The sequence below is a fragment of the Melanotaenia boesemani genome, chromosome 4 (assembly GCF_017639745.1).
Source record: "Melanotaenia boesemani isolate fMelBoe1 chromosome 4, fMelBoe1.pri, whole genome shotgun sequence".
Taxonomy (NCBI): domain Eukaryota; kingdom Metazoa; phylum Chordata; class Actinopteri; order Atheriniformes; family Melanotaeniidae; genus Melanotaenia; species Melanotaenia boesemani.
The window spans coordinates 2,172,241-2,187,526 of NC_055685.1; the positions used below are offsets into that span (position 1 = coordinate 2,172,241).

The window sequence follows — 15,286 nt, forward strand, 5'->3', positions numbered from 1 at the left end:
AACATTTTCCGGTCAGCACCAGGATCATATACCTCAAGATGGGACACTATTTTCTCATTTGGACTGTTTGCGAATCATTTCAGCATTTTTTACAAACACACACACACACACACACCAACAATTACCTCGGTGGTCCAAAGACAGGCATTAATGCTTCACGTCGTTTTAAGCTCCATCAAAGGAAGAAGCAGTGGAAACTAGAGCTCACATCGACCCGTTTCCTTTCCTCAAACCTCGCTAAAGTTCTTCTGTGTGATTCTCCTGCTTATTCACTGTACCAACGCTCACTTTGCTATTTGTTGCTTGTGACTTTATTTCTATTTTATTTCATTTTTTCTTTGGTGCAGAAATAAGCAGAACTGAAAATATCTAAGTGAAATAGCCATTCAGAGGAGGTTAAATAAGGAAGAAAAACACTGACAAATCAGACGATTATCAGGATTTTTATGGAGTCTTTGGTTGTGCCTTGTCTTTTGAACTCTGCTTAATAATAATGGAAAGTGTTGCTTAAAAATAAGAAAAACAAACATAAAAAGCTTTTCTGACAGCACTATAAAGATAATAAACCTTTCTAATGTTTTAGTAAAACTAAATGAATCTTGAAAATGTACAATCACCCCGACTTGTTTCAACAAAGCTAAACTTGTGATAATTTGAGTTATCACATTAATATTTATTACAATTTGATGTCTATGCACAATTCTTTTGCACATTATTTGGACTTTGTTGTCCCTGAAGCTTAACATTGTGTTTCTGTTTTTCTTCTTTGTTTTTGTTTTTTTTTTTTGGGGGGGGGGGGGGTTGTTCCTTTGAACACCTGAAAGGTGAAGTTTAAAGAGCTGACGTGTTCCTGCTTTCTGATCGTTGTCTTCAGTGTTTGTTGAAGCATTATTTGACACTCAGTAGGCGACTTCAGCTTCCTAAGAGCCTTCTGGTTGGGTCTCCTCTACAGATGAGCCAGTTGTGAGCTGGAGAACTTTGCGGGTGATTTAAACGATTTCACATAAAGGAAAAACATAAATTGAGATTATTTAAAGGAGTGCGTCCAGCAAAGATCCAGATTGTCTCTGCTTGGACGTCACTATAAAGACTGACATTAAATGTCCGACGTGAACGGGGAAAACATAGCTTATTTACTGGCAGCAGGCTGGGCAGCACCGTTGCTGACTAAATAATAGTTTTTCTTCAGTGTTGTGGATTTACAAAGAAAAAAAAGTTAGAGAAGCAGGACTAAAAGACCTCCAATAAGCTACGTATAAAATTTAAAGCCAAACTTTGGTGCTTTCCTTTGAAATCTTTACCTCATGTTGCCAGCAGCAGGCTGTGGTGCGGGTTGGTAAATAAGCTGTGTTGAGCTGTTTCTGAGGTTCGATGCCGCCGTTGGGGCTCTGTTGCATTTAGTCTGAGGTGGACCTTGTACAGTACTGTAATATGTGTGCTTTGAAGCCATGTCAGCGCATTGTAACATGCTGTGTTATGCCTTTATTTCTGTTTTTTTCTGTCTTGTTTTGTTGAGAGGAATGATGATTGTTTTTCTACATTAATTACTTTAACAGAAGTTAAAAATGTCAGAAAAAAGCATTCAGTCATTTTATTAAAATAATCTCTTGTCATGGTAAAACTACAAGTTTTCTGTATAATGAGACTGAAGGCATGATTTTAACTTTTTCTGAGAACTTAGATGTTGTATTCGATGAATTAATTGAATTTTAAAAAAATGAGTGATTTCAAAGATTTCTTTCTCCAAATAAAAAGTCTTGTATGGCTCCTGACCAGCTGCCTGTCTTCAGTGTGTTGTGTGTTCAGGGTGAGAACAGGATCCAAGCGTGGACGCAGAGCTGATCAGTAAAATGGTTTATAACATGCAGCTGATGAGCAGCGGCACGCGGAGGATGCGGCAGGCAGGTCGGTCAGCGTTTCTGAGAGAAGAAAACCGAATACGATAATTAGCAGGCTGAAGGAAAAGTCTGACAAAAAACATGCAGAAATGGCCAAGTGCTATTCCCACTGGGTAAACCAACAATCTGGCAATGACTGGAAGGCCAAGCCAGTGTAAAGGCTGCTGCTGATCACGGATGAGGTGCAGGTGAAGAGCCTGGTTGCCGGGGAAACAGGCACGCCCACCACAGCCACATACCAGAGATGGGACATGGACCACGACACAGTATGAAAAAAAAATAAAAAATTATGAAAAAATATTTATCTGATAACTAAATATATATAAATTACTAACAAGTACTTTATAGCATTATTGTCATGTTAACACATTATCATATAAACACATTACCATGTAAAGGCATTATCAGGTTAATGCATTTTTTTTTCACGTTAACACATCACGTTAATGCAGGGGTGCCCAAGTTCAGTCCTCAAGATGTACTATCTTGGAACTTTTAGATGCAACCCTTCTCCAATACACTTGAATCAAATGGCTCAATTCCCTCCTCCACATGTCATTCAGCTCTGCAGACACCTGGTAACGAGCCATTTATCTGATTCAGGTGTGTTGGGGAAGGGTTGCATCTAAAAGTTGCAGGATAGTAAATCGTGAGGACTGGACATGAGCACCCCTGCGTTAATGCATTTTTTCACGTTAACACCTTATCACCATAATGCATTACAACGTTAATGCATTAACATGATAATATTGCATTATTATTACTTTAACGCATTATCATCTTTTCTTTTTTTTAACCCTGTCCTGTTCAGCATCCTAACATACAGAACGCTGGTCTGTGTGCTATATTTTGCCGGACATATTTGCTCTACCAAGGCAGACATGTTATATAAATGGCTGTCCTTGATGTTTGGAATATTTTTTTATTTTTATTATATTATTATTCTTCTTTTAGACTTGATATGTCGGTGCCGAACCTGACAGGGAGACAGAGGAAGAGCTAAAAAGAGAAAAGGACATAATTGAAATGTAAAAATAAAAGTTGTGTAGGCCTAAATCACACCAGTATCCACAAAAACAATATGAACTACCACAGTACTACATGATACATAAAGAAAATAGGATAATGATGAAATCAGTCATGAAACATACCTGTAGAGAAATGTACCAACACACAAACATCATCAACATCTAATTGGAAGTTGATGGAGAGATAAGCATGTTTGTGAGCATGCACGTGTAACCATGCAACAAGGATGAAACGTGTGCTTGCAAGACCACGCCGCACCTCAAAGCATCCAGGGCGTTAACGCCTTATTACCTTAACTCATTATCATATTAACGCATTATAATATTAACGCGTTAGTTAATGCTGATAAAGCGTTTCTTTTTTTGTTGTTGTTTTTTTCAAATTTGCTTTGCCAAGGGGAGCTTTATGGGTGTAAGGCTCCTCTTCATAATCAGGATTTTTTTTTAATCTTATTTATTTATTTTGAATTATGGAGTTTATGTAATCTTGCTGGACCTGACTGTAGGGGACAGATGAAAAGGAGAATAGTGAAGAGAAATAAAAAGGAAAGTAGAAAAAAGAAAGAGGAGACAAAGATACAGTAGATAATAGCACCAAGCCTTCAATCTAAACTAACACCAGATAACCAACTGCTACACCTGTACAGAAACAGAAACAGACTCTTCAGAAGTGGGCGTGGCCTCTATGTGCCTGTATGCACTCTCTACAACATCTGGACTCTTGGATCAGGGCATCAGTCAGTCTGTGGTGGACATGGCGGCGGTGGATAGAACAAGACGTGATGTCCCAGAGGTGCTGGACTGGATTCAGGTCTGGTGAATGGGCGGGCCAGTCCATAGCATCAATGCCTTCGTCATGCAGGACCTGCTGACACACTCCAGCCCCATGAGGCTGAGCATTGTCCTGCATTAGAAGGAGCCAGGTCCCACTGCAGCAACATCTGGTCTGACAGTGGGTCTGAGAATCTCATCCCTTGGACCCTCAGGTACCTAATTACAGTCAGGGTACCTCTGGTTAGCACGTGGACGTCTATACAGCCCTGCAAGGCGATGCCTCCCCAGACCATAACTGACCCACTGCCAAACCAGTCATACTGGAGAATGTTGCAGGCAGCAGAACGTTCTCCACAAGGTTATGTAGATAAACAACAAGAGTCTGTCACATGTGCTCAGCGTAAACCTTCTCTCATCCATGAACAGCGCAGGGCGGATGTCCAATCAGCTAGTCCTGGTGATCTCTGCGCAGTGTTGGGCTGTGAGCACAGGCAAAATATCAGCACAATGCTATTCAGGGTTTATGCAATATTAATTATTTGCCAAATTAGCTGATCTGACGTTTATTTTTAGCGAGTGTTCTTCAGTCGATCTACCATTTTCCTCTGGGGAAGATAATAATAATACATTTTATTTGTGGGCGCCTTTCTTGACACTCAAGGTCACCTTACAGGTTAAAACACAAGAATAAAACAAGTCAATAAATACACTCGTAAATTAAAGGATGCATAAAACAATCAAAAAGCAGTGTGAAATATTACAGCGAGGATGCCAGTTTAAACAGATGTGTTTTGAGTTTGGATTTGAACAGTTGTGTAGAATCAGAGTTACGAAGGTCTGGGGGGAGGGAGTTCCAGAGATGAGAAGCAGAGCAGCTGAAAGCTCTGCTCCCCGTGGTAACAAGGCTGGTTGGGGGGGATGGTAAGGTGGATAGAGGAGGAGGATCTGAGGGAACGGACTGGTATGGAGACATGGAGGAGATCAGAAAGGTAGGGAGGAGCGAGGTTATGGATGGCCTTGTGGGTGAAAAGCAGGATTTTGTAGTGGATGCTGTAGGTGACGGTGAGCCAATTGAGTTGCTGCAGGTCAGGGGTGATGTGATGGGTGGATGCAGTTCTTGTGATGACCCAGGCTTCTGCATTCTGAACCAGTTGAAGTTTATGAAGTGTTTTTTGGGGAAGACCGAACAGAAGGGAGTTACAGTAGTCGAGACGGGAGGTGACAAGACTGTGAACGAGTATGGGGGCGGTGTGAGGGAGGGGCGGAGGCCGTTGATATCGTGAAGGTGAAAATATGCTGACCGGGTTATGTTATTGATATGTAATGTGAAAGATGCAGTGCTGTCAAGGATGACACCCAGACTCTTTACCAGAGGGGAGATGGAAGAATCATCAGTGGGAATGGAGAAGCTTTCAGATTTTAAAAGAGAGTTTATTTGGGGCCTACTGATAACATTTCTGTTTTGCTGCTGTTTAAGAAAGTTTGAGGTGAACCAGGACCTAATCTCTTGAAGACAATCTGTGAGGGAGGATGGTGGGAGAGTAGAGTTAGGCTTGGTGGAGAGGCAGAGCTGGGTGTCATCCGCAAAGCAATGAAAATGTATGTGGTGTTTTCTAAAAATATAACCGAGGGGGAGGAGGTAGATGGTGAACAGCAGGGGCCCAAGGACAGAGCCCTGGGGCACACCAGTGGTGACTGGGAAGTAAATGTTTTCAACTGGATGAACTGAGTGTGGCCAGAGAGGTATGATTTGAACCCGCTGAGGGGGGTGTGGGTGATGCAGATGGAGGACAGTCTAGCCAGGAGGATAGAGTGGGAAATGGTGTCGAAGGCCGCACTCAGATCAAGGAGGGTGAGAATAGATGAGAGACCAGAATCAGTTGCCAGGAGGGGGTCATTAGTGATTAAGTAATGCGGATTCGGTGCGGTGGAGTGGGCGGAAACCGGATTGAAAATGTTCATACAGATTGTTGTGGGATCCGGGGAAGGAAGGCGGGGCTCAGTGGTGGCTGACCCAGTAGCTCTAAAGGTAGACATGTAACACCACGTCCAGTCTTTTTTTTTTTTTTTTTGTTACCTGTTTCAGTTTGCTTTCTTCAGTCAGAAGCTTAGTGAATATTTGGTCTGGCATAACACATAACGTAGCACGTAATACCACACTTACAAACATTGACAGCGAGTATTGTTCAGTCGGTTTTTATTTATTTCAACTTTATCAATACAGCAGTCTGGTGTGTGAGTGAATCAGTCCTTGACCCACTGATGACGCCCCGGTTCACGACTGAGAAACTATGATTTCTTTGTGCCCGTTGGAAACGACTTCTCAGGTTCCAAAATCAACTGGTTTTTTGTTAGGCCTTAGCAAATCAGTCGGTCTCCAACTTGATTCGGGAACCAACTCTGTGCCGGTGCCCGGCCACTCTGAAAGGGCTACAGCCCAGCTAAATAAAACTCTGTTAGACCTGTAAATGGTACATGACCTTTTACTTACACAAACTTATGATAAATATGTAGTTTTCTGATAGGAAATGTGTAGTCATTCTTGATGAATTGCAATTTAATTTCTATTTTAAGGTTTGAAACTAAACAACAAAACATATACAAAAAGGATACTTTTCCTTCCATGGGATGTTGATATCTGTGGAAAATTAATTAAAAATAGAAAATCCATACTTTCCAACTTAATGACAAGAAAAATAGATCTAAAAGCAATGAAACTGATACTTTTAGTGTCATGTTATGGATGTTCAATGCAATTATTGCCAATTAAAATTGAAAGCCTGCCTAAAAAACTGCATTTATCTTAATATCTATTAACCAACATTAGTTGGTTCTTTATCATTTTTTAGCCAGTGCGCTATTTAAGAACCATTGTGGAAGGTCAAGTTGTGGACCCTGGGCCACAGAAATCACATGCAGAGGCTCCGCTTGCCAACAGGCAAATGCTTGGGGCCCCAAGCAAGAAGGGGGCCTCCGAGGGTCCAACAACTCCCCACAGCTGAACTCCCTAAAGGGGCCTCCCCTCCACTGACATGAGAGTGGGTTTATCAAAATAAAGAGAAATTATCTGTCTGGAGAAAGAAGAAAAACAGGAAGAGCAAAGGAAGACCAAGACAGAGGTAAGAAGTACAGATAATACGGAAGTTAATTTAGCTCAGAGCAGCTCAGAACATCTTCTTGATGAGTTCCTGGTTGTCACCAGGCTTTATTTAGTTATCAGCTTAAAACTGTGTCCAGATAAGATAAACAGTCATTCTGAGAAGAATTTATAGCCAAGAAATCTGGATAATGTCCCACTAAAGGTGCATGGATGGAAGTTATTTTGCATTTTGTGTACATCTGTTCACCTGATGGCTGATTTTCATCAGATATTGTTCCTTCTGTGTTTAGAAGGAAGCAGCTTCACAGCGTTAAATCATCCTGCTGACTTTTTTTACCTTTTAGTCAGTAAATCCTACCGTTTTCACCTCTGTGTCATAAATGTTTTATTTAATGTTGAAAGTTAGGCAGGTCTAATCCTCCCTATCTTTCAGCTTCTGTACAGTTTTTAAACTGATCCGGGGAGGTTTATTTTCCAGAGCAATTGGGAGATGTGTGATTCTAGCGATTTAAACCAGGTGGAGGGGGGTTTCATAGGAATTATAGAAAACAAATAGTTGATTTTGGGTAGAACCATCATTTTTATAGTGGCAACTCTCCCCATGAATGAAATGGGTAGAGATTTCCAGCTAGCAAGATCATCTTCTATAGTCTTAAGGTGAATGTGATTAAGTTTTGTTAGTTCTGAGAGCCTGGAGGGACTGATTACACCCAGCGTATCTAATGCTACCTGGATTGTAAGGTGATGCTGGGTAGATTTTGAAAGCTACAGTTGACGGGTTAGACCAGTTAATGGAGTAATCCGAGAGTGATTGAGAATTTATTAATTAGTGAGATTGTTTCAGATAGAGGGGTTTCTGAGTAGTTCTGGAAGAATAGTTAAAATGTCATCAGCATAAAGACTTATTTTATGAATTATATTTTTGGATGATTGATGCTTTTAATAGCTTGATTTTGGTCTAATCGCAGCAGCTAGCGGTTCAATAAATATAGCAGAAAGTGAGGGGGATAGTGGACAACCTTGTCTGATGCCCCTTTGTAGATTAAAACTTGGAGAGGTTTGATCATTTGTTCTGATACTCACATTAGGAGAACTATATACGATTTTTAATCCAGTAATGAAGAACGGTCAAAGCCAAATCTCTTTAAAGTAGCTAGTAAATATTCCATTTAACACAATCAAAAGCTTTCTCTGCATCTGGGTACTTTCCAGCAGGATAATGCACCATGTCACAAAGCTCAGATTATCTCCACCTGCTTTCTAGAACATTACGATGAGTTCACCTTGACTCCAACATCCTCCACAGCCACCAGATCTCAGTCCAGTAGAGCAGCTTTGGGATGTGGTGGAAACGGGAGATTCTCATCATGGATGCAGACGACAAACCTGCAGCAACTGTGTGATGCTTCATGTCAATATGAGAAAACCTCTGAGGAAGGTTTTCCACCACATGCTTCATCTATCACACGAAAATTAAAGTAGTTCTGGAGGAAAAAGGAGGTCCAACCTGGTACTAAAAGGTGGACCTAAAAATGTGGCGGATGAGTGTACATAGAAATATACAGATAGACCCCCCCCCCCCCCCCACCACCACCACCGACCCACCGCCACCCCCACCCCCCTTCTCCTCCCTTTCAGGGGCCAAATGTAAATGCTGTCTCTTTCTGAAGGGTCATAGATTTTTTTCCCTGAAGCTCTGGCTGGTGTGGCTGAACTCTGGCCAGAAGGCATCCTGTTACTCAAACAACATCTGTTCCTGCTACTCTTTTTCTCCCAGCATGCCGAGGGACATGTAGAGTCTCCCAAGGGTTGGCTTTTGTGTGGCCCATTGTCAAATTCCATCATTGTCTGTTGACGTCTGTTCCTCCAGAGTTATAAACCCATCAGAACCTGGCTCTACTGGCCAATGATTTACAATCCCTCGTTGCATGAACACAATCATCTCTGAAGTAATTAGAAAAAAAATTGGAAATTGAAAGAGTTGACCGAAGGAACAGATAAAATGTACATTGCTGTGTCTGTTTTCTGTGTTTTCAGCTAATGATGACTGAAACTTTGCTGCTGCGAGACAGAAAAGATTTAATGTCAGCCGTCAAAACTACAATTCAAGTTACCATTTAGTGAAAAGAGGACACGCTGGAAAAGCTAAACAGCCAGTGTTGGGTGTCCATTAGGCGTTCTCTACATCCATCTGAATTTTAAAGTCATGAATTACCTGACTTGTCTGTGGGAGCAGAAAGCGGTAGTGGTAAATCTAGCGTAGGGACATTGTTTTTCAGAATAGACGCCCTCTCCCGTCTCCAGGGAGACACTTTCAAACTCCTGGCATTAAGCCAACAGTGTCACATAGAAAAGCCCACCATGGGGTCGCCAGGGGAAGACAACAGATGTTACTGATTAACTTTGCTCACAGACCCTGAAAACTACTTGCAGATGGACAGAACAGAAGTTGGACGCAATTAAATTTCATGTTTAGCAATATTTATTTGGAAAAATAGTCTTCGGCTAATTACTTCATCAAAAACAGTCAAGGAAACGGTAACATTTGTACATCCCTCTTTAAATAACATTTCTTTAAAAAAATTCCCATCGAATGAGTGCCGTTTGCAAATATCATCAATAAAAAAGCAACTTAAATAATAAACATCACAAATATACATGACAACAATAAAAATAACACAAAATCCTTAAATTAACTTAAATTAAATCATACTTTTACAATCATAACATTTTCTTGTTTTTTTTTCTTTTTCTTTATTTTACAAAAGAAACAATCGTATCAAAAGCAACACTTTTTTTCTTTTATTATTATTATTATTATTATTTAATTAAGACAAAGTTTTATGTCCCAAATAAGAAAAAAGGAAGAACAATACAATGTCATGAATAGTTTGGAGGGCTTGGGCGAAGAAACGCACTCAGTAACACAGTGATCGAGTATACATACCAGTCTCCACAGGTGTGCTGATGGTGTGCACAGCCCATGCTAACAGCCTTGTGAAGAGCAAGGCCAGTATGGCCGAACATCCACCGTTTGATGCAGTTCCTTGGCGCTCAGCAACGGCGTGTGGGTTAGAGAAAAGGCCCGGGTGCAAATGTTGCAGAAAGACAAACCTGTAGCATCCTACTTTGTTCATGACGTGTTTTATTTTAACTCTCAGAAGACAGGATCATAAAAAAGTGTTTGTTTTATCTTTTTAACCCAGCACAGTTCGCCCCCCCACAGGCCGCCGCTGCCCTGCGCATAGTTACCAGTTAGGAGAACCAGCTCACTCTGAATATCAGTTAAACGTCTCAGTATCAGCAGCAGTCTCAAGTGGGACACCCCCCCTAAGGTTAGAGCAGCATCTGAAGGAGATAAAACTCTCCCATAGAGCAAATGAGCAACGGGCAGCCCATTGGTGGCTTCTGACACTGGAAAACATTTTTTAAGAAGTTGTTAGGTGCATTGGCTTGCTGATTGTGCGCAGAAAGGTGCAGAAAGTGACAACAGGACTCACCTCAGTTGCAATTATACCTTCACTCTTTCTCCTCTGACATGACAAACACAGATTTGTACTTGGTGTCCGCACACGCAGACAGTTTCTGGGCTTTCTTTTCTGATGCCATCGCTATGAAAACAAGAAAACAAAGTTAGCTAAATCATTCGGACCAGCTCAGTTACGTTTAACTCCTCAACAATGAAACATTTTACCATTTTAAACGTTTGCTCCGTTTCTCCTCAAACTCAAAAGAGTCCAGGGATTGGCACTTGTCCTCGCAGGCCGCCTCCAGCATGGCCTCTTTAGCCACCTGCTCATAGTTGACCTCGTGGACGAGTTGTAGTCTGTAGCGTGGATGTCAGGCTTTTATAGACGGTTCTTCCAGGTGAGGAGCCTTCATCTGGGTCGGCGCTGCATGAAGTCATCTTCTTTGTGATGTTTTGACGCCTGCAGGCGGCATAACGCTGATGGCCAGGTCCCTGTCGCTGCGGTGGCAGTTGTTGTCAGGTATTGATCGTCTCTCCTTCAGCTGCGCTTTTGCTTGACCACCGTGATGACTTTGGATCGGAAAAACCCGACCAGAACTGCGCACCCTGCCAGCAGCAGCAGCACAAGGGCCACGCCAGACCCAATGGCCATCCAGGGCACCTCCGACCCGCGGATGGCGGCGTGCTCTGGAAGCAAGAACTGGCAGTTTCGGCCTCCATATCCGGGGACGCAGGCACAGACATAGCGGTTGTTTCTCTCATGGCAGGTGGCTCCGTTGTGACAGGGGTTGTGTTCACAGCGGCTGATGGGGGAGCTGCAGTTGCGGCCGGTGTATCCCGGGGGGCAGGTGCAGGTGTACCCGTCGAGACCCTCTTGGCAGGTGCCGCCGTTCTGGCAGGGGTAGTCCAAGCACTCATCCCCGGTGTGGTCGCAGTTCATGCCGGTATAACCATCTGGACACTGACACAAGTACGAGTTGACCAGATCCAAGCAGCGTGCACCTACAAACACAGATGAGGCCTCGCATCAATGTCAAAGGCACATTTTACACAAACTGAGAAATAAATCCCGAAGGATCCCACCGTGGCTTACCATTAGAGCAGGGAGCAGACGTGCAGTGGTCAATCTTCTTCTCACAGTTGAAGCCAGGCGTCATCCCTGTGGGGCACTGCAGAAATATCCTCCGTCGGGGTTGTCAGCACAGCGGCCACCGTGGAACAAGGCCCCATCAGCACACGTCATGGCGCTCAGCCTCACAGTTGTTGCCGGTAGAAACCATGAGGACAGGTGCACATATATGTATTTTCTAAATCCTTATGTGAAAACAAGACAAGAAAACAGGGTTGACATGAAATTTTGTCTCACTGCAGCATATTCATATTTGCAGATGTTTCTCCAGCTTCTGTTTGGAGTCTTTGGCTGCAGACCGACTTCACCAACAAATCTGTTTTCATTCCACGTTCATCTGAAAAAGCTGAAGTTCCACTTACAGTACAGCTCCCTCCGTTGCGGCAGGGGTTTCCAGCACATTCGTTGACCTTGATCTCACAGCTGGCCCCACTGAAGCCAGGCTTGCAGGAACAGGTGTAGCTGCCCTGACCAGTGTTGCTACAAGTTGGCTCCATTCATGCGGGCTTGTGGTTGAGTGCAGTAGTTCAGATCTGGAGATGCAGCAGAACATGTGGCATTAGCCACAGGAACAACACATGGCAGGATGACAGAATCGTCCTTTGTCCTCTAGGTACATCCTCTACTTCCAGTGGTTTTTTGGTTTTCTAGCTCCTTGTCCCTGCCCCTTTCACTTTTTTTTTTTTTTCATACATTGGATGTTTTGTTAAATGAAGTGTATGAGTCAGATTTATCTTTCCAGTGAGGAAAGTCTTTTTTTCTTTTTTTACTATATCAGCAGGTTTTTTTTTTTTTTTTTTAAACAAATAATTGTAACCTCTTTCCTCATCCATCATTCACTCTTGGTCCTTACTGGAACTCCTTCTCACCTTGGTTGCAGAAGAGACCCCCCCAGCCCTCCTGACAGTTGCACTGCCAGGGCTGCTGGCAGGTCCCGTGGAGACAGCCCGGGTAACGAATACACTCATCACAGTAGCGGGCCTTGAATCCCACTCTGACCTGTTGTTGTCCAATTAGGAGGGAAACACCGGTCAGTCCACTCCACATTACCTCATGTGTCCCCGCTCATTTATTAATGCCCCAGTGAGCTGATGGGGAAAACTTACTTGCACTCTCCGGGTTTCTCACAGAAGCCGTGCTCCTCATCGCATCCGGGAAGACAGATTGCTGCACAGAAAGAGGAAGAACATTTTCAGAAACTTACAAGTTTATTATTTACTTTTTTTTCTTTTGATGATAAAAACTTTAGCAAAGTCTCAGAAACACAAGAGTGACTCCTAAACTCTTCATCTGCAAACCTAAACTCAACCTCCTGATCTCCATGAAAGATTTTTCTGCTTAACATCGTGAAGAGACAAAGGAGGGAGTGTGTGAATGTGTGCGCCTCAAAGTGTGCATACAGAGACCCCCTCAGCCCACCCCTCCACCCTCTTTTTTCTTTTTTGCTGCGGGTCAAAACTCTTTTATTCATTTTGTGTGTACACGCGCGCGCGCACGCACACCCCTCAATGTCTAGGATTGGGGCAGATAAGAGTGGACAGCTGGCGAGTGTGTTGCCAGTGCGCGACAGCTGCTCCATTGTCTCTTCTCTGCCGGCAGCTGCCCACTTCAAACAATACCTCCCCCGCCTCAGCCAATCAGCGCCCGGCCCACTCCGAGACGAACCAATCGGAAGATAGCATGTAAATTTATGGCACGCGTGAGATTATTCCCCAAAACTTTCCTTAAAATAAATCAAGTGGTCGTGTGTATGTGCGGGGAAAAGGTTGGGGAGGGGGGTTGCGCGTGGTGTTTACGCACAAGTTGTCCTCTAACTCGCACTCAGCAGGTTCTGCCTACAGACCCATGACTGAAATCAACTTTAAAGATTTCACCTAAACTCAGAAATCAGTCTGTTTCCTATCTGAAGGTTAAGGAAATTCAGAAATGAAAACATTTACGTTCCATCAGCAGATATTCAGCACACATAACCGAACTCGTAGAACTCACGCTCTGTGCAGTACTGTCCCTTCCAGCCGGCGTCGCACACGATCTCCCCGCGCTCCCCGCAGGTGAAGTGGCCGAACGCGTCATCTCTGGGGCGGCAGAACACCGAGCAGCCGTCCCCGTAGTAGTGCTCATCACATACAAAGCGGTACGAGTACTTGAGTTCGGTTCTTCCTCCGGTGTGCAGGTCCTGGGACCATTCATCTCCCACCGTCAGATGCCTCTGCGTGGTCATGGTGCTGATTACGCGTTCCGGGTTCTCTAAAAGGGACCAAAATGAATACATTAAAAACAAATAAAAACAAAAAAAGTTGAGGGGATGAAATGTGGGTGCATAAAGCTGAAGTAAACTGGAAAGGGAATGGGGGTGGGGTGGTTCCCTACCTGTAGAGAGATCGTCTTTGGAGTCGGTGTGTAACGCTTCAATGATCAGCGAGAAGGTCCCCTGGGAACACAAATGGCTTCATGAGACAGGTGGCCAGCGGAGATGTGCTGATAACATCAAGTGAAGGCCCGAGGCGATTTAGCACACCCACTGGGCTGAACGTGAACTGTCTAACGCGATCTGCTGTAACTCAACACCTGGAAACTTGCTGCGCTCTCAGCCCTGAAATTGTGCCATTTTACGCACGGATTCAACAGAAATGGCGCGAAGCCGCAGCCTTAAAGCGTGAGGTAGTGAAACTGACATGAGAGGTTGTATTTACCGGCCACGTGAAGCCGAAGTTAATCCTGATGGGGTTGGTGAACGAGCTCTCAGGGATGGCATCGGGGACCTGAAACGAGTTGGAGCCGAGGACCGGTGTCACAGCGCCCCCGTAGGTGCACGGGGGCTCCGGAGAGGCGTTGGGCTGGTAGTGCTTGAGACAGATCCTGAAGAAGGTTTTACATTCACACTGCTGCTGGAAAGAGGACGTCAGACCTCCTTTACAGCAGTTTTTGTTCCCCTGTACTCCCTTCTTGTTTAGAAATTCTTGCAACTTCAGCTCAAAAACTCCCGAGCAGAACCCCTGGGAAGGAAAGGAACTTTCAACAACTTCTGTACTGCTGCGGTGCATGTGTGGATGAGTGTGTGTTGTAATAAGAGAGGTGGTGGTGGGAGGAGGACTCTATTGACTTTATTGTTTGGAAGAAATAAAGAACTGGGAGCTTACCTGGCACATCAACATGGACATAACGGCAAGAGTCAGCAGGATGGAGTGCCCCATTTTAAATAAATAGATAATAAATAAAAAATAAATAGAGTAAAAAGTCTCGGGACTCGGCTTGTCCTCAGGGTGCCTCCTCCTGTTCAGTCCGTCTAAGAAAAATTCATTGAGCACGTTTCTGTCGCCTCACAGGGTTTTTTCTCAGCAGCTGCGGTTGTAAGCGTCGCTGCTTTCATTTATTTCCCGGGGAACAAAGAACCAAAAAAGAAAAAAATACATACAAATCCCAAACTTTTAAAACCGAAGTCACGGGAAAATATCTGAACCTGTGAGTTTGTGGCAGGTGTTTTTTTCTTCTTTAGTCCTCCGGCTCCGTTTAAACCGTTAATCCAGTGCGTTAAGAAGAGAAATGATGGATTCCTTGTTTGTTTTAGCGAGAAAGTGACAAATTTCAGTTTTTTTCTGTTTTGTTTTTGTTTTTTTGTGTGATGGTCTTGATCTAAACCAAGAACAGATTTGTCACTGGTCCAACATGCTTCCCTCTACCTCCCAAAGTCTCGCCTCACTGTGTGTCTGTCTGCAGCCAAGGCCGCCTGCAGCCTGTTTTATACGGCCTGACACATGCTATGGTAATAACATACAAGGCCCCGCCTCCTCCCCGTTTCACTTCCCAATCTGGCCGGACTGTTCACAATGGGGTCCCCAACAGCTCCCTGTTCCTGCTGGATCTCCACGCCACATACAAACTTAAGTC

At 43.8% G+C, this 15,286-nt stretch overlaps 1 pseudogene; it reads right to left on the reverse strand.

Annotated features, from left to right (window-relative positions):
* Positions 1-9,656: 9,656 nt before the first annotated feature.
* LOC121637691 lies at positions 9,657-14,683 on the reverse strand (annotated as a pseudogene).
* Between the last annotated feature and the right edge of the window lie 603 nt (positions 14,684-15,286).